Source organism: Dipodomys spectabilis, unplaced genomic scaffold (genome assembly GCF_019054845.1).
Source record: "Dipodomys spectabilis isolate Male_0828 unplaced genomic scaffold, ASM1905484v1 ptg000183l, whole genome shotgun sequence".
NCBI classification, from domain to species: domain Eukaryota; kingdom Metazoa; phylum Chordata; class Mammalia; order Rodentia; family Heteromyidae; genus Dipodomys; species Dipodomys spectabilis.
Genome location: NW_024870860.1, coordinates 2,115,748 through 2,134,600, shown reverse-complemented (window position 1 = coordinate 2,134,600; position 18,853 = coordinate 2,115,748). Strand labels below are relative to the sequence as shown.

The window sequence follows — 18,853 nt, the reverse complement described above, 5'->3', positions numbered from 1 at the left end:
GAAAGGTCTAGATCATTTGTCACTATATAGTGAGAACCTTTCTACAAAGAAGGGAGAGAGAATAGCAAAAATAGAAAATTAACCCACCCTCAGTGTTGTAACATATCACTTACACTTTGCCATTAAGATCACCATAATAGTATTTTTTATTATTCCTTGCAATACTCTTTCCCTGTTCTGAGCTGTCCTTTATGGATCTAAAAGAAATCACAAATATATTTCAGGAAATTATTAAGCATATAATATGCAATGTATGCCTAAAATTGTCTTGTCATTGAAAAGACACTTGTATTTTTTATTCTGGCAATGAAGATTATAAACTGTTATGATTATATTCCAGATGAAAAACAGACTAGAAACATGAAGGGCAGCACCAAAGAATGCTACTGGTATCACTAATATAGTAAATGAAATTTAGGCAAAACTCCTTTAGAGTAAAAGCCACAGGACAGCCCCAACACTATTTTTATTATTTCATATGAAGAATAGAACTTTTTTGGGGGGGGGGGCGGTCCGGTCGTGGGGCCTGAACTCTGGGCCTGGGCGCTGTCCCTCAGCTCTTCAGCTCAAGGCTAGCGCTCTACCATTTGAGACACAGCACCACTTCCGGTTTTTTTTTTTTGCTTAAATAGTGCTGAGAAATCGAACCTAGGGCCTCAGGCATTCAAGGCAAGAGATCTACAACTGAGCCACCTTAGAAATTTTTATTTTAATAAAGACAAATTTTCCTTTTTTTCAAAAATTTTTATTGTGAAAATACTGTACAGAGGGGTTACAGTTACATGGGCAAGATAACGAGTACATTTCTTATGAAGCATTGTATCCTCTTCCTTTGTTTCCCCTTCCCATCCCTTCCCAGCCTCCCCAAGCCGCCCCACCCTTTCCTCCCTCCCCACCTCCACGAATGTTGTAAAGTTCGTTTTTGACATAACAACTTGTACTTCTCATTGTTGCAAAGAGTCTACCTGTATCCTTATTTAAACGACTTGTTTGTCCCCTTCCCCTCCACAAATTATACCGACATCAAATACAGTGAAAGCAGGGGTTATACTGTGGAGGAGAGAAATACAAAGCAACAAAGAAATAATCTTATAAATGCGTTAGAAACAAATGCATGAAAGAAAAAAAACATTTACATACATATCTTAGGGTTCATTTTCCTAACATCACCTTATATGACCTATTCTGCTTGACTCAGACATATACTAGATATTGCAAATAAGGGAAACCATAGGACCTATCGTTCTTTGGGCTTGCCTTATTTCACTTAATATAATTTTTTCCAAGTCTTTCCATTTCCTAACAAATGGGGCCATGTCATTCTTTCTGATGGAGGCATAGAATTCAATTGTGTATATATACCACATTTTCTTGATCCATTTATCTACTGAGGGGCATCTGGGTAGGTTGCATATCTTAGCTATAGTAAATAATGCTGCAATAAACATAGTAGTTCTGGTAGCCTTAGTGTGGTCTTGTTTATAAACATTTGGGTAAATGCCCAAAAGTGGGATTGCTGGATCATAGGGGAGCTCTAGTGGAGTCTTTTGAGGAATTTCCCTATTACTTTCCAAAGTGATTGAACAAGTTTACACTCCGACTAACAATGAAGCAAGGTTCCCTTCTGTACACATCCCCTCTAGCATCTGTTGCTATTAGAGTTCTTGATTTTGCCATTCTAACTGGGGTGAGGTGGTATCTTAATGTTGTTTTGATTTGCATATCTTTTATGAATAGGGAGCTTGAGCATTTCTTCAAGTGTCAACTGGCCATCCTTCTTTCTTCTTCAGAGAAATTTCTTTTTAAGTCATTAGCCCACTTATTTATTGGTCAGTTGATTCTTTGAGGATTTGTTGTTGGGGGATTTAATTTTTTGAGTTCCAAATATAATTTAGATATGAGACCCTTGTCCGTTGTATGGCTAGTGAAGATCTTCTCCCAATCCCGGGGCTTTCTATTGATCTTGCAAGCTATGTCCTTTGCCATGCAGAAGCTCTGCAACTTCATGCAATCCCATTTGTCCAATCTTTCTTTGATTTGTTGTGTTTCCGCGTCTCTATTAAGAAAATTTCAGCCTGCGCCAAGGAGACCTAAGGTTTCTCCTATTCCATCCTGTAAAGTTTTCAGAGTGTCTGCTTTGACTCCGAGGTCTTTCATCCTTTTGGAGTTGATTCTGGTGCAGGGTGATATGTAAGGATCTAGTTTTAGTTTTCTATAAGTAGTTAACCAATATTGCGAGCACCATTTACTGAAGAAGCTGTCTTTCTTCTATTCTATTTTTTTAGCACCATTATCGAAGATTTGATGGCTATAGGTCTGTAGGTTCATTTCTGGGTTTTCAATTATATTCCTTTGGTCCTGAGGTCTGTTCCTGTGCCAGTACCAAGTTGTTTTGATTACTATGGCTTTATAGTAGAGTTTGAAATTTGGTATTGATATTCCTCCAGCAGTGTTTTTTCCGTTGAGGAGCAGTTTTGCTATTAGGGGTCTTTTTTTTTTTAATTTAATTTTATTTTATTTGTGAACATACTGTAGAGAGGGGTTACAATTACATGGGCAAGATAATGCGTACATTTCTTTTTTTTTTTTTGTCGGTCGTGGGGCTTGAACTCTGGGCCTGGGCGCTGTCCCTCAGCTCTTCAGCTCAAGGCGAGCGCTCTACCACTTGAGCTACAGGGCCACTTCCGGTTTTCTGGTGGTTTATTGGAGATAGGAGTCTCATGGTCTCTCCTGCCCGGCCTGGCTTTGAACCGCGATCCTCAGATCTCAGCCTCCTGAGTAGCTAGGATTATAGGCGTGAGCCACCAGCGCCCGGCTTATGCGTACATTTCTTACCAAGCATTGCAGCCTCCTCCTTTGGTTTACCCTTCACATCCCTTCCCAGCCTCCCCCCGCCCCCAATCACAATCCTTCTCCTTCCTCCCCTCCCTCCCCCCCACGCCCCCCCCCCCCCCCGCACCGACAATGTACAGCTCATTTTCGACATGTCAACTTGCACTTCTCATTGTTGCAACAGGTAAACCTGTATCCTTAAACAACTGGTTTTTCCCCATCTCCTCCACAAGTAATACTGACATCAAATATAGTGAAAGCAGGGGTTATACTGTGTGGAGGGACATACAAAGCAACAAAGAGATAATCTTATAAATGTGTTAGAAACACATGCATGAAAGAAAGAAAACATTAAAATACATATCTAAGGGTTCATTTTCCTGACATTACATTATCTGACCTTTTCCGCTTGACTCATACATATACTAGATATTGCAAATAAGGGAAACCATGGGACCTATGTTTCTATGGGCCTGGCTTACTTCACTTAATATAATTTTTCCAAGTTTTTCCATTTCCTAACAAATGGGGCAATGTCATTCTTTCTGATGGAGGCATAGAATTCCATTGTGTATATATACCACATTTTCTTGATCCATTCATCTACTGAGGGGCATCTGGGTGGGTTCCATATCTTAGCTATGGTAAATAATGCTGCAATAAACATTGTTGTGCTGGTAGCTTTAGTGTGGTCTGGTTTGTAAACATTTGGGTAAATGCCTAAAAGTGGGATTGCTGGGTCATAAGGGAGTTCTATGTGAAGTCTTTTGAGGAACCTCCATACTGCTTTCCAAAGTGGTTGAACAAGTTTACATTCCCACCAACAATGAAGTAAGGTTCCTTTCTGTCCACATCCCCTCCAGCATCTGTTGTTTTTAGAGTTCTTGATTTTTGCCATTCTAACTGGAGTGAGGTGATACCTCAATGTTGTTTTGATTTGCATTTCTTTTATGGCTAGGGATGTTGAACATTTCTTCATGTGTCTATTGGCCATCCTTCTTTCTTCTTCAGAGAAGTTTCTCTTTAAGTCTTTCGCCCACTTATTTATTGGGCAGTTGTTTCTTTGAGGATTTGTTGTTGGGGGGTTTAATTTTTTCAGTTCCAAGTATATTTTAGATATGAGACCCTTGTCCGTTGTATGGCTAGTGAAGATCTTCTCCCAATCTGTGGTCTTTCTATTGATCTTGCTAGCTATGTCATATGCCCTGCAGAAGCTCTGCAACTTCATGCAATCCCATTTGTCCAACCTTTCTTTGATTTGTTGTGTTTCCGGGTCTCTATTCAGAAAATTTCGGCCTGAGCAAAGGAGACCTAGGGTTTCTCCTATTCCATCCTGCAATGTTTTCAGAATTTCTGCTTTGAGTTCAAGGTCTTTGATCCATTTGGAGGTGATTCTGGTGCAGGGTGATATATAAGGATCTAGCTTTAGTTTTCTACAAGTAGTTAACCAATTTTGCCAGCACCATTTATTGAAGAGGCTGTCTTTCTTCCTTTCAATTGTTTTAGATCCCTTATAGAAGATTAGATGGCTATAGGTCTGTACGTTCATTTCTGGGATTTCAATTCTATTCCATTGGTCCTGAGGTCTGTTCTCATGCCAATACCAAGCTGTTTTGATTACTATGACTTTATAGTAGAGTTTGAAATTTGATATTGATATTCCTCCAGCACTGTTCTTTCCATTGAGGAGTGTTTTTGCTATTCGGGGTCTTTTATTGTTCCATATGAATTTTTGGATTGCTTCTTGTATTTCCTTGAAGAATGAGAGTGGAATTTTGATAGGTATTGCGTTGAATTTGTAGATGGCCTTAGCAAATATTGCCATTTTCACGATGATAATCTTTCCAATCCAGGAGCATGTGAGGTTTTGCCATTTTTTAAGTTCTGTGTTGATTTCCTTTTTCAAGATTTTAAAGTTTTCATCATAGAGGTCCTTCACTTCTTTAGTTAAGTTAATTCCTAGGTATTTTATTTTTTGTGGGGCTATTACAAGTGGAGTTGCTTTCCTAATTTCAGCCACACTTTTCTCATTGTTGGCATACAGAAAAGCCATTGATTTTGGGGGGTTAATTTTATAACCTGCTACTTTGCCAAAGTTTGAATCAGCTGAGTAATTTGGGAGTGGAGTCTATGGGATTCTTTAAATACAAGATCCTATCATCTGCAAAGAGGGAGAGTTTTATTTCTTCTTTCCCTATTTGGATCCCCTTTATGTCTGCATCTTGTCTTATTGCTGTAGCTAGGCATTCTAATACTAGATTAAAGAGAGGTGGAGAGATTGGGCATCCTTGTCTTGTTCCTGAGTTAAGAGGAAATGGCTTTAGTTTTTCACCATTGAGTATAATGCTGGCTGTAGGTTTGTCATATACAGCCTTTATTGTATTGAGGAATGTTCCATGGATTCCTAATTTTTCCAAAACCTTCATCATAAAGGGGTGTTGGATCTTGTCGAATGCTTTTTCTGCGTCTATTGAGATAACCATGTGGTTCTTATTCTTGCTCCTGTTGATGTGATGAATAATATTATTTGTTTTGCGTATATTGAACCAGATTTGCATCTCTGAAATGAATCCTGTTTGATCGTGGTGTATGATTTTTTGGATGAATTGTTGAAGTCGATTGGCCAAAATTTTGTTGAGAAGTTTTGCATCAATATTCATCAAAGAAATGGGTCTATAGTTTGCTTTCTTTGATGAGTCCCTGCCTGGTTTTGGGATGAGGGTTATGATGGCTTCATAGAATGTGTTCGGTAGTGAGCTTTCTCTTTCAATTTCATTGAAGAGTTGGAGGAGAATTGGTGTGAGCTCTGCTTTGAAGGCCTTGTAAAGTTCCGCTGTAAAACCATCTGGTCCTGGACTTTTCTTAGCTGGGAGGTCTCTTATTGCTGTTTCTATTTCAATGCTTGATATGGGCCTGTTAAGATGGTTTAACTCATCTTGGTTTAGTTGTTTCATGGCAATATTTGCTAGGAAAAGGTCCATTTCTGTCAAGTTCTCAAACTTATTAGCATAAAGTTTTGAGAAGTATTCCCTTATAATATTCTGAATCTTGGTTGTTTCCGTGGTGATGTTTCCATTCTCATCTCTGAGTTTATTAATTTGGGTGTGTTCTCTTCTTTTTCTGATAAGATTTGCTAAGGGTCTGTCAATTTTGTTAAGTTTTTCAAAGAACCAACTCTTTGTTTTGTTGATTCTTTCTATAGTTTTTTTGGATTCTAATTCATTTAATTCTGATTTAATTTTGATTATTTCTTTCCGTCTACTGGATTGGGGTTTATCTTGCTGTTCTTTTTCAAGGACCTTTAGATATGTCATTAAATTGTTAGTTTCAGATCTCTCCAATTTGTTGATGTAGGAGCTCAGAGCTATAAACTTGCCTCTGAGTACTGCCTTTGCTGTGTCCCAGAGGAGCTGGTAATTTGTGTGCTCATTTTGGTTGAATAGCATGAACATTTGAATTTCCTTTCTAATCTCTTCCATGACCCACTCGTGATTCAGCAGTGTGTTGTTCAGCCTGCATGTGATAACGGACTTTTGGTGTTGAGTTCTAATTTTATTCCCTTGTGGTCAGAGAGAATTCAAGGTATAACTTCAATGTTTCTGAATTTAGACAAGTTTGCTTTGTGGCCTAAAATATAGTCTATTTTAGAATACGTTCCATGTGCTGCTGAGAAAAACTTGTATTCTGATCCTGCTGTGTGAAATGTTCGGTAGATGTCTGTTAAGTCTAGGTGATCTTTGCAGCTGTTTAGATCTGCGGTTTCTCTGTTGAAGTTTTGCCAAATTGATCTATCTAGTGGGGAGAGTGGTGTGTTAAAATCCCCAACAATTAATAAATTTGGATCTATATGGGATTTGAGGGAAAGTAGTGTTTCTTTGATATATTTGGGTGCTCCATTGTTTGGCAAATAGATATTTAGAATTGTAATATCCTCCTGAAGGAGAGATTTAATTACTATGTAGCAACCTTCTTTTCTCTTCTCACGAATTTTAATTTAAGTCTATTTTATCTGATATTAGGATTGCAACTCCCGCCTGTTTATGGGGACCGTTTGCTTGGTAGATTTTGTCCAAGCCTTTAACATTGAAAATGTGTATGTTTTTACGGGTAAGATGTGACTCCTGCAGTCAGCAGATAGAAGGGTCTTGTTTTTTAATCCAACTAGACAATCTATGTCGCTTAAATGGAGAGTTCAGTCCGTTAACGTTAATAGGACTGAAAAGTATTTGGGAGTTCCTGCCATGTTATCCACCTTCTTGGGGGATATAAAAACTGGGTTCTTCCTATGGTTCTTGGATTCTCAGTTTATGTGCAGTTTCTTGGCCTTCGTTGCGGTCTTGTTGGTTTTCTATGTGTAGGACATCTTTAAGAATCTTTTGTAGGGCTGGTTTGGTGGAGATGTATTGTTTCAATTTTTCTTTGCTATGGAAGGTTTTTATTTGGCCTTCAGTTATGAAGGAGATTTTAGCTGGGTACAGTATTCTTGGTTGATAGTTGTTTGTTTTTAGGGCATGACGTACATCATTCCAGGCTCTTCTTGCTTTGATTGTCTCTGCTGAGAAATCTGAGGTGATTCTAATTGGTTTCCCTTTATAGGTGATTAACCTTTTCTCCTTGACAGCTTTAAGGATCTTTTCCTTGTTCTGAGTTCATTCTGTGTGGATTATAATGTGACGGTGGGATATCCTATTCTGGTCTGGTCTATTTGGGGTTCTAAAGGCTTCTTGTATCTGAATAGGCCTATCTTTTTGCATGTTTGGGAAGTTCTCTGCTAAGATCCTGTTAAACAAATTTCCTAGACCATTAACTTCTGTTTTAGGTGCTCCTCTACACCCATTATCCTTAGATTAGGCCTTCTGATGGTGTCTTCCAGGTGTTGGATAGATCTATCATATTTCTTGGACTTGTCTTGGATGGTTGTATGTTTTTTCCCTGTAATATCTAGGATGTCTTCAATCCCTGAGATTCGATTTTCTGCATGGTCTAACCTGCTGTCAAGACTCTCTACTTTGTTTTTTATCTCTTTTCCTTCTAATTGGTCTGCTTTGATGGCTTCAAGTTCTTTGTTGAAGCTCTGTTTTAGGTCTTGTATGAATTTCTTTACTTCCTTAATTTGGTGTTCAGTGTTTGTCCTCAAATCACTTCGTTGATTGGTTATGGATTCTTTGGACTCCCATTCCTTCTGTTGGGTTCCATTCAGCATTCCCTTTGTGGTCTCCCTGACTTCCTTCAGCTCTTTGTTAATGGAATCCATGAATGCCTCTAGTGATCTTTGTGTGTTCTCTACCTGGTCTCTCAATTCCTGTATTACTCTTTGATTAGCTTCCTCCCGTTCTTGGGATTCCTGCAGTTCTCTCTGAGTGTTCTCAGCCTGCTCACGCCATTCCACCCTTCCTCTTTGAGTATTCTCAAGTTGTTCACGCAAATCCTGTATCAGTTTTTGAGTAGCTTCCTCACGCTTATGATATTCCTGTATAAACTTCTGGGATGCCTCCTCTCTCTAACTATCTCGCTCATACAGAGTCTTTTGTAAGTTGTCAAACTTCTCATTTATCATGTTTGCCAGCAATGTTCTTAGAGCTATTTGGGAACTCTCCTCTGGATTATTCATTATCTGTTCTAAAGCCTGATTATCAAGATTGGGAATTGAGATACCCGAATTTGCCATTTTTCTTGTGTTTTTCCGGCTTACTCTGCCCATTTGAGATGAAAATATCACGTTTTGTGCTAGAACACTATCTTAAGTCAACCATCCACCAAAGTTTGCATTTGTACAGTCAATAGTCTACAGGTACAATCTAGTTCAACAGATATATCTATTCAACATAAAACAACTATATGTTAATGGGCTTTGAACTGCAGAGAAGAATTTGGAAAACCAGAAATTATTAGGGTTAGGGAGAGATGTGGGTAAAAATTAGGAATAGATTGGTGTGGGGAGGCACAGGGAGAGTTAACTATGTCCTAATCCCAATGCAGGAAATAGGTTGGGTAGGATGCAAGTAGAGAGAGAGAGAAAAAGGAGAAAGGAAAGGGAAATGAAAACAGACCAGAAAAAAAATAGAAAAGTAAAAATTAATGTTATTATAGAGATTAAAAGACCATCTATTTAGAGAGGCATGTGAATATATTGAGAGAAGGGGAGGGACATAGAGGAGATGTGAAAAACTTAAAAAAAGTGCTTAAAATATTATATAGGTATAAAGAGGTAGTACTGCTATTAATGAATTTCAGTCTTAGAGGTTTTGAATTGAGTAATTAATTTGTGGATTAAGTGTGTACACAATGGGGGATAGGGTCTACTAGTTAGCTATGGGTTTATCTGAGGATGTGCGGGACAAGAGTTAAGTCACATAAAGAAGAACAAAAGAGAGGAAAAGGTAGAAAGGATAGGAAAGGGAGAAAAAAAGATCAGAAGTTCAGTAGAGATACACAAAAAACAAAAAGATAATTAAGAAAGAAAGAAAAAGAGAAAGAAGACAAGAAAAGAAAGGAAAACGCACATTCACGTATTCCTAAAATAAAAATTATGAGGAAAAAAAAAGTTACTGGAAAACAATTATTTTTTCAAAAGAGGCAAAAATTAAAGATTAATAAAAGTTTTAGAAAATAAAAGTTAACAAAAAAAGAAGAAGAAAAAAGAAAAGAAGAAGAAGAAAAAAAAAGTTCTTGGATTTTTTTTGGGGGGGGAGGGGTGGGAAGAATCCCTTTTGTCTGTAACCAGCCTCTTGTTGGAGTCTCTGGTCAGCTTGAGGTCCTGTGGCTTGATTGGTTTCTTAAGTCAGTTTGTTCGAACAGGCAGAAAAATGCTCTGCTTTACCCAAGATTTTGAGATCACCCTCCCAGATTAGTTTAATGGGAGGGTGATCGCTTTGAGAATCACAAAATAGGGGGATGCAGTGGTGAGGCTAGGTTCTGGGTAGAGTTGAGGCCTTTCAGCAAACAGTAGGTTTTCCCTGGGGCTATTTTGTGAAAAAACTCACAGAGCCCAGCCTGGAGCCATTCTCAGGGTTTCTGTTTTTCAATTCATTGTGGAGGCTGCTAGAGGGAGGGGCAGCCACTGGCTCTGGTTACCCAGTGAGGAGAGCCACTCCAGTGGCTGGCGCCTGCGCTGGGTGACTTTTCCCTGGATGGGACTGAGTCTGTGAGGTCACTTCGCCGTTAAGTTCTGTGACCTGCTAAATGACTCGTTTTATTCCAAGGCCTGAGCTGGAGCTAGCAGCTCCTCCGAGCTTTGTCGGTATCCAAGATGAAGATCACTGGTGCTGGGGGGGGAGGGGTGGCCTTCCCTCCTCTGCTCCCTGAGAAGGAGTGAGGACGTCGGGCTTCTACTCACGCCGAGTCTTGGATCCTGAGTCGTCTCTGGTCTGCAAACTGCAAGATGAATATGTCCGCTTCTTGTCGGTTCTTCCTGTGTTGAGTAGAATCCGCTGGTCCACTAGATCTGGCTCCTTTGTCCCGGACTCTCTGTCTCTCAGGTATGACCGCGGCGGTGCTCGCCGCGGCGGCTGCTGGCAAGCGCTCAGATGTGTCTCCTTGGCTTCCCCTCTCTTGACTAACTCTCTGTCCTGTGATGGCACACTTGGTGTGATTCTCTAGCTTAGGACCGTTCACTGGAACTCTAAAACTGCTTTCTATGTGAGAGCTTGTTCAGATTCCGGCTTCTCCTCTGCCATCTTCCAATGTTTATCTTCTTAGCTTTAGCACTAATCAGATTTTTATTGAAATTCCAGCTCTGGCATCTTAAAAAAAATTATTTGTCAAGGTGATATACAGAGGGGTTATAGTTATCACTTCATTTCTTTTTGTCTAAGTATAAAATCCAGACTTCCCCTAAGGATTTTGAATAAGCAAAGTAGCTTCTGGAGCTCACATCAGATTACATCAGGGGATGAAGCACATATCCATAACTTGCAGAAGAAAGACTGAATTTGATGTCTCCTTAGTTCTTAGGTTTGAATGCACAGGGAGGAACCAAGTTTGAGGACAGGTTAAGGACAAAACAGTTCCTGTGCTATTCCATCAAGTGAAGCTGATTATTCTCTTACAATAGTACACAGAAATGCAAAACTACATATTATCTTATATACAGGTTAATACCTGAAAAATTTGGAGAAAATGGGTGTTGAGCATATAGCATTGATTACTGCTAAAGGATGAGATTATAAGATAAATGTGTTTTGTGTGTGTCTGTATGTGTTAACTGTGTTTGTGTTTGTGTGTGTGTGTGTGTGTGTGTGAGTCACAATTGAGTAATGGAGTTTGAACTAAACCTTTGAATCATTTGTAGTGTTTTTGCTCCAGGTTGTTACTCTATCCCTCGAGTCACATCTCCAATTCTGCAATTTGGTTGGTTAATCAGAGATAAGTGTGCATCAGATTTTTCTGCCTGGGCTGGCTTTAAACCAGAATCTACAGATTTCAGCCTCCCATGCAGCTAGGATTGAAAACAAGAGCCACTGGTGACTACTGATTATTTTCTACATTAACCATTTTGGCATACTTGAATTTTAAAGTAAAACAAATGTTATTTTTGAAAAACGGAGAAATAATAATGTTTAAAAGAACTAAAAAACATATCTCAGAATGGCAAATGGATGAACACAGGATGAAATACAGTTTTTAGATTGTGCGCAGAAACAATTGCATTGTTGGAACCTGAGGCCATCAGACTCCCCAAATACTATTATAGATAGGAATTGCAAGATTGTGATAAAAAAGTGTAATTATGGTTTGTTTTAATTTTAGCCTGGCACTGGTAGCTCAGGGCTATAATCCGAACTCCTAAGGAGGGTGAGATCTGAAGATCGTAGTTCAGAGCCAGCCCCTGTAAGAAAGTCCTTGAGATTCTTATCACCAATTAGCCATCAGAAAACCAGATGTGGCGCTGTGGCTCAAGTGGTAGAGTGTTTACCTTGAGCTGAAGAGTGCAGGGACAGCATCCAGGCACAGTTCGAGGTGCATGACAAAAAAATAACAACAACAACAACAATACTTTTATGATATTATTAAGGTGTTGTATAGAAAGACTACCATTTCATACTTTTTTTCTTTTTTAAAGATACCAAACATGCCATTTTCATTGCCAAGATCCGTTATTTTGCCATCTGCCTTCCAGCTAATATCTGTAGACACAATTTGAACTAGAAAGCAAAGCAAACCAATTTTGACAATAAATATGTTTTTCTCTATACATCTTATAAATCAATTCTGACAACATAAAAATTTTTAAAAATCTCTATTGCTAAACACATCCTAATTTCATGGTAGCCATTCTTGTAGGTAAGTTGAATTACAAAAACAAGGATTATAAGAATAATTTCTTTAATGGGACAGAGGCCATTTAGTATTAAATATGAGTCATGTTTAACTTTCTAAAATACACTAATTTCTATAATAAAAAGTAAAACATGTCCACTTGCAGCTGGGAAGATGGCTCAGCTGTAGCGTCCTTGCCTTTTATGCATTAAGCCCTAGGTTCGATTCCTCAGTACCACACAAGTAGAAAAGGCCGGATGTGGCAATATTTTATTATTCCCCAAGACTGTGTGGACCTTTTCTTGCAGGATTCTTTAGCCTACTTCAGAGATGCCAAGCTTATTCAACTATCATTTATGTATATGAAAAACTTGAAAATACCTATTTCCAATCAAAACTCCTTGTATACAGTTCTGATCCTTAAAATCTTGTTAAATAGGAATTGTCTCCTTTTATTAAGATATTAGTATATAAGTAAATTTAGGAAAATAAAGGAATATCATCAATAAATATCTTATTATTGCTATAGTAATGTTAACCATTAATTAATACAGTGTTGATCCTTTTAATTTATTACAGCGCTGAAGGGAATGGAAATTAACTTTTTGTGTGCCACTTGAACTCAGGAACATGCTTCTCATTCTACCTTTGCCCTCAAGGCTGGTGCTCTACTACTTGTCACAGCTCTACTTTCCCATTCATTTAGGGGATTAATTAGAAATATGTGTCTCACAGACTTTCCTGCCTGGGCTGGATTAGAAACTTGACACTCAATCTCAGTCTCTGAGGCAGCCAGTATTATAGGCATGAACCATCAATGCCTAGTTTCTATGAGAGTGAAAGGTACTGATTTGAAGCCCAGTACACAAAAACAAAAACAAAAAGATGGCATTAAGTACACTGAGAGAATATTAAATCAAACATAATAATATGTGGGTTTCTGGGTGAAGGAATTCTGATTATTATTATCACTATTATCTTTTCTGAATTTTTAAAATCAGAAATTAGGGTTGAAGGCATGGCTCAGTTGGTAGAACTTAGACAGTGAGCTAAAGACAGTCAGATACTAAATTTAAGTCCAAGTGTTGGACCTTAAATAAACAAAGAAAATAAAGAATAACTTGTTTCTTAAGTGTAAAATGCCTACAGGAGACTCCTGTAGGAGTTTATGGTTCAATGTGATGACTGTTGTTGAGGAAAAACTGAAAATGCTCAGGCAGACTGAAAATTTTAGATTTACGTGATGACCATATACATAGCAGATCTTAGCATCTGTAATTTGATACTACATGAAGTGGGCTGCATTAATGACATAAAAACTGTTGTACACATTAATACTGTTCATAAAAATATCTAGCTTCACATTCTTTCTCTGGATAGTTGATTCATTTTTCCACCAAATGCTACTAAATATATACAGTCTTTCAACAACTCGAAAAAGTTTTACTTTATCACTTAAATTTAGAATATTGTGTTTTTTTGTCTATTTTAGAGAATCAAAATAACTTTTATTTTGTTCTTTTACTATTTTATTTTGTTGAGGCATATTTTACACAAAACAATGGGAAAACCCTTAGCAGATCACATGATTTAAATACAGGTAACATAGTTGGGCACCAGTGGCTCATTCCTGTAATCCTAAAGAGGCTAAGATCTGAGAATTGTGGCTAACCTTAGTTCTAACTAACCTTAGCTCGAACCAACAAAGATGAAAGTAGAGCTATGGCAAGTGGTAGAGCACTAGCCTAAAGTAAAAACAAAGCAAAACAAACAAAAAGAGGACTGGCACACACAAGAAAATCTAAATGACAGAAATAGAGAGCTTCTGGGCATCACATCAACTTCCTAATGGGATGTGCACATGGGAATTTAAAATATTTTTTTTTAAATAGATTAAAAATTTTAATCACAATGAAGAATTTTCATATGGTCAAACATGTACTAAATCGGGGAATGAGAATAGCTCACTTTATGTTGTCGTGGGCAGAAATACTTTGCGGTTGGATTTGAAACCCTATTACAGTTTCTTTTTGCCATGGCATCATGTTGGTTCAAGGTAAAATACTTGGCCTAAGGAACATTTATGGTTAAGATATGAAATCTCATCATTATTCACTGCAATTGAGGACTGATTCCTATTGTGTAAATTCTTCATGCATGTCACTCAATGATAAAGTCACATAAGATAGCACCTTCATTCACTCATACACTTTCAACAAAACATAAGCTGTCTGCCTAGAATGTTGGGTACCTTTAGTGTGTAATGCAGCTTTCAAGGGAACAGAGGAACTGTAGGGGAGACTTCAGTCCACAGCAACTCACTTTGGTTGAATTGGTGTCCTTGATGAGAATGTTGATGTCAAAGGCTTCACCACTAAGCTTTTCAAAAGAGATGCTGTAGGACAATCCCTTCCCCTCCATAGCTATATAAAGTGAAGCCAGTTCTGTCTCCTATTCCTATGGCAGAAAGAAAGCTCATCAGTTTTCAACAACTTAAGGATTTGTTTTCAAAGTATGACTATCAGACTAGAAGAGTCAAAAAACAATCTGAAGTATTCCAATACACTGGAATAAACTATTCTTTCCATCCTATACACAGTTATAGGGAGATTAAAAGAGATATTCTTAATTGTATGATAATTTCTAAGAAACAACACAATTACTTTAAACATTTTTCTGGGACATCAAAGCTCTAATCTGAAAAGAGAATGTTCCTAAGGCAAAAAAAGAATTCTAACTCGTACCACACTCCCACTCACAAAATTATTTTTTGGTCATTCAGATTTATCAGCAGATACATGAGAGGGTTTAGGATATTAGACAGCTTCAGCATTAAGACAAATAAATCATATCTCATATATTAGATCATAGCCTAATCATCACTGCTTTTGGAAAGCCTTTATTTCTCGAGATTCTTATACTTTCCTTCATAGTATCTGTCTAGCATTCTCTTCTTTTTTTCTGGTCCTGGGGTCTGAGCTTTTATTCAAAGTTAGTGCTCCACCACTTGAATCACAGTGTCACTTCCAGATTTTTCTGTGATGAATTGGAGATTAGTGTCTCATGGACTGCAGGTGTGAGCCATCGGTGCTTAGGCATTCTAAGAAGTAGGGCTGTGACTCTAAGTAGTAAAGCACTAGCTTTGAGCAAAAAAGCTCAGGGACAGCGTCCAGGCCCTGAGTTATAGCCATATATCCAGTCAGATAAGTTGATGTTAGGCAAAATGAGCCTCAAGATAAGGAATCAAATGGTTTTTCTTTCTTGCTATTATTTCTAACATATTTATAATATGATTTCTTTGTTGCTTTGTAGGAAGGGACAAAAACAAATTGTTTAAATAGGGATACAGGTGGACCCATTGCAACAATGGGATGTCATGTCAAAAAACGAACTTTACAACTTTGGTGCAAGGGAGGGTGGGATGGGAGGGGGGAGTAGATGGGAAGGGATGGGAAGGGAAACAAAGGAGGAAGGAATAATGCTTGATAAGAAATATACTCATTATCCTGGTCATGTAATTGTAACCCCTCTGTATGGTATTTTCACAATAAAAAAAAGTGAAAAAGAAAAATAATAGAAAAAAGAGGTAGAATCTTTAAGACTTGATTGTGAGGAGAACTCTGCCCTCATAGACAGATGACTTCATTATGAAAATGATCTTGTTTCAAAACAAGTACTGTCTTACTTTCTCATTCTCTCATTCATGCCTTTTTGCCTTTCTACCATCCTTCATGGGGGGCACAGCGAAAAGACCTCAGTTACATATGTAAAGATCATGCTCTAGTGCTCTGTTTGACATTTCCTTGCCATAAGAATAACAAAGACAAGGTTGATTTTGGCTAGAAGAGAAAAGAACAGAATGTATTAATCAAAGGTCAGGACATTGTACAAGATACCTGTGTACAATGAAAAATGTCTGCTCTATTATTTCTTTAGAGGTCAGGGGAGCTTATAGGTAAATATTTTCTCCTAGATACTTTAATTTATCACTTGCTACTACTGCTTTCATGGATCTCTGGGTACACAGCACACCACAAGTGCATTCACTGATTTAGAACTTTTCTAACACCTTCTATTTTTAATTCATTAGGATTAAAATGAAAGAAAATCCCCACATATTTGTTAAAAAATGGTGCATAGCCTTACTTAATGACATGGGAGGCAGTGGTGGATCCTAGAATAATGTGTACACAGTCTTATGATATACCCTGGAAATCTGTTGAAGTGGAAGATGGGGTAAAACAAAGAGGGAGATTTAAATGATAAAAAGAAATAGTGGAAAATAGACAATAAAAACAAAATAACTTTATTACAAACTCAGTTATTCATAGAAAAAAGTCACTTAAAACCTTCTTCTGTTCACTGCAAAAAAGCATTTAATATATGAGTTAACACAAAATATAGAAAAACTAGCACTAAATATACCTTACCTAGAAAACATTGTCAGTTCTCATTCATCTGGCCAGTGTGGGATTTCATTTATTTATTTATTTATTTATTTATTTTTGTCAGTCGGGGGACTTGGACTCTGACTTGAGCTCTTCAGATCAAGGCTAGTGCTTTACTACTTGAGCCACAGCACCATTTCTAGTTTTCTTAGTGGTTTATTGGAGATAGAAGTCCCATGAATTTTCCTGCCTGAGCTAGCTTTTAACTGCGATCCTTGGATATCAGCCTCCTGAGGAGCTAGGATAACAGACGGGAGCCACTAACTCCTGGTTTAAGATAATTTTTCTTATCTGTCCTTTGAAGCAGCCATTTCAAAATTGTCTAATACTGCTGTAGCATTACTGAAGTATAAATATTATGACAAGTAGAAATCGAAGAAGCTAATTGTACCTGTGAATACAGTCAGTGACAATTATTTCAAATTATGGCTTGGACATATATCATCACTATTCAAATGTATTCTTAATTTGACAAGATTTGAGTATAGACCGATTTTCCAAACTGACTTTTCTAGTAATGTGTGTCAGTAAGGCATGCTTTAGACACAATCACTATACTGTATAGATTAAAATACAAAGTATCTTGTAAGTTTGGTTTTAAAACTCTAAATCATTGACTGAACTAGCTCTGTCATTGTTTTTATGATTCATAGGAATCATTCTAAACAATGAATCAGATTTTCTCCATCTAAGACACAGAATAAAGTATATGACTTGGGTACCGAAAAACAAAGTAAGATCATTTCTCCAATTACTTAACATTATTACTGTTAGTCCTGAAAATTCACCCCATCATGTGTTAGTAATAGAACTACTTAGCAATTTTGTGATCATACAGAGAAATTTAAACCTATATAGTTTTAAGTTGTTTACCTCTCTGGAAAGTTTCCCATACTTGTTCTTTTTTTAATTAAAAGACAATACTTGAAAACTTAAAATAAAAGTAAGGTACATGCCAATGTCTCATCCTGTAATCATAAGCTGATAAGATCATGGTTGGAATCCAGCTGAAGAGGGAAAGTCAAGGAGACCTTATCTCTAAGTAACCACCAAAAAGACAGAACCGGACCGGTGGTTGAAATGGCATAGCACTAGCCTTGAGCACAAAAGATCAGAGATAGCGTCCAGGGCCAAAGTTCAAGTCCTGAAAAAGTACCCCCTCACCAAACACAAGATCAAACACAGGGCTGGGATTCAGCTTAGCAGCTTACCATGCATGAGTTTTGATTCCTAAAACAAGGAAAGGGAGGGATTGGGTGAGGGAAGAGAGAGGGAGGGAGAAAAGGAGAGGGAGACATAACTGCATATAGAAAAGTGGGTAGCTCTGCATAATAAATGATATTCGCTAGGGTACAGGCAAACATTTTCTGTAAAGGAAGAGAGTAACTACCACCATGCCTTGGGAGCTACATGATATGCCGTAAGTATTCCATTCTTCTGTGGCAGTGTCACAGGGGACACAGATAGAATGAATGCATTAAAACTACTAACATTCACTGAAACTTGAATTCTATTTTTATTTGAAATATGGCTAGTGTAACTGTGTGTCTGAATTTTTAATTTTATGTAATTTTGCTTACTGTAGGTATTGTCACTTACAGCTTTGTGGCTGGCTACTCAGCTGAGTAGAACAAATTTGGCCTCTGATGAAGGCTTAGAGCACCTCCAAAGTAATCCAGGAATACAAGCCATGTAAGTCACTAAGCTTTTTGGTAGTCACAGTAAGAAACAGTAAAATAAGAAAATAAATAAAACCTACAATTAAAAACACCAAAGGAACTTTAATCAAAATTCAGCAAAATTTATCTAGTATTTAAAGCTTAATCCTCAGATTTCAGCATTCTGAGTAGCTAGGATTACAAATGTGAACTACTGTCATGTGTTTGTTAGTTTTTAAAATACCAAGTCAGCATTGTTACTTACCTGGGAGGGGAGATACCATGATTACGAAGGTGATTTTCCCAGGGAAAGGCTTATCTATTACATTCCAGATGTGCTGACTCTTGTGATTTCCTCAAATGTGAGAAATTCGACTGCATAAATTGTGGTAGTGGAGGACTGTGTTAGTGCTCTACCCTGGATAACTAACTAACTAGATAGATAGATGATAGATAGATAGATAGATAGATAGATAGATAGATAGATAGATAGATAGCATTGTATTTTATATTGGCCTCATCTCCTTTCCTGCACTCAGCAGTCGCTTGGTCCTAAGGACTACTGTAAAGGATGAGGTACTTCTAGGCCTACTTTTTAGTTGCTAGGAACTACAAGGAGTAGAGAAATCAGCTAGAACTCACCATGAGAAAATAAAT

At 37.7% G+C, this 18,853-nt stretch overlaps 1 non-coding gene across 1 annotated transcript; it reads left to right on the top strand.

Annotated features, from left to right (window-relative positions):
• Positions 1–18,453: 18,453 nt before the first annotated feature.
• On the top strand, positions 18,454–18,617 carry LOC122121086. The gene has a single exon (XR_006149875.1). It is a non-coding gene; the product is annotated as a U1 spliceosomal RNA (small nuclear RNA).
• The last annotated feature ends 236 nt before the right edge of the window (positions 18,618–18,853 follow it).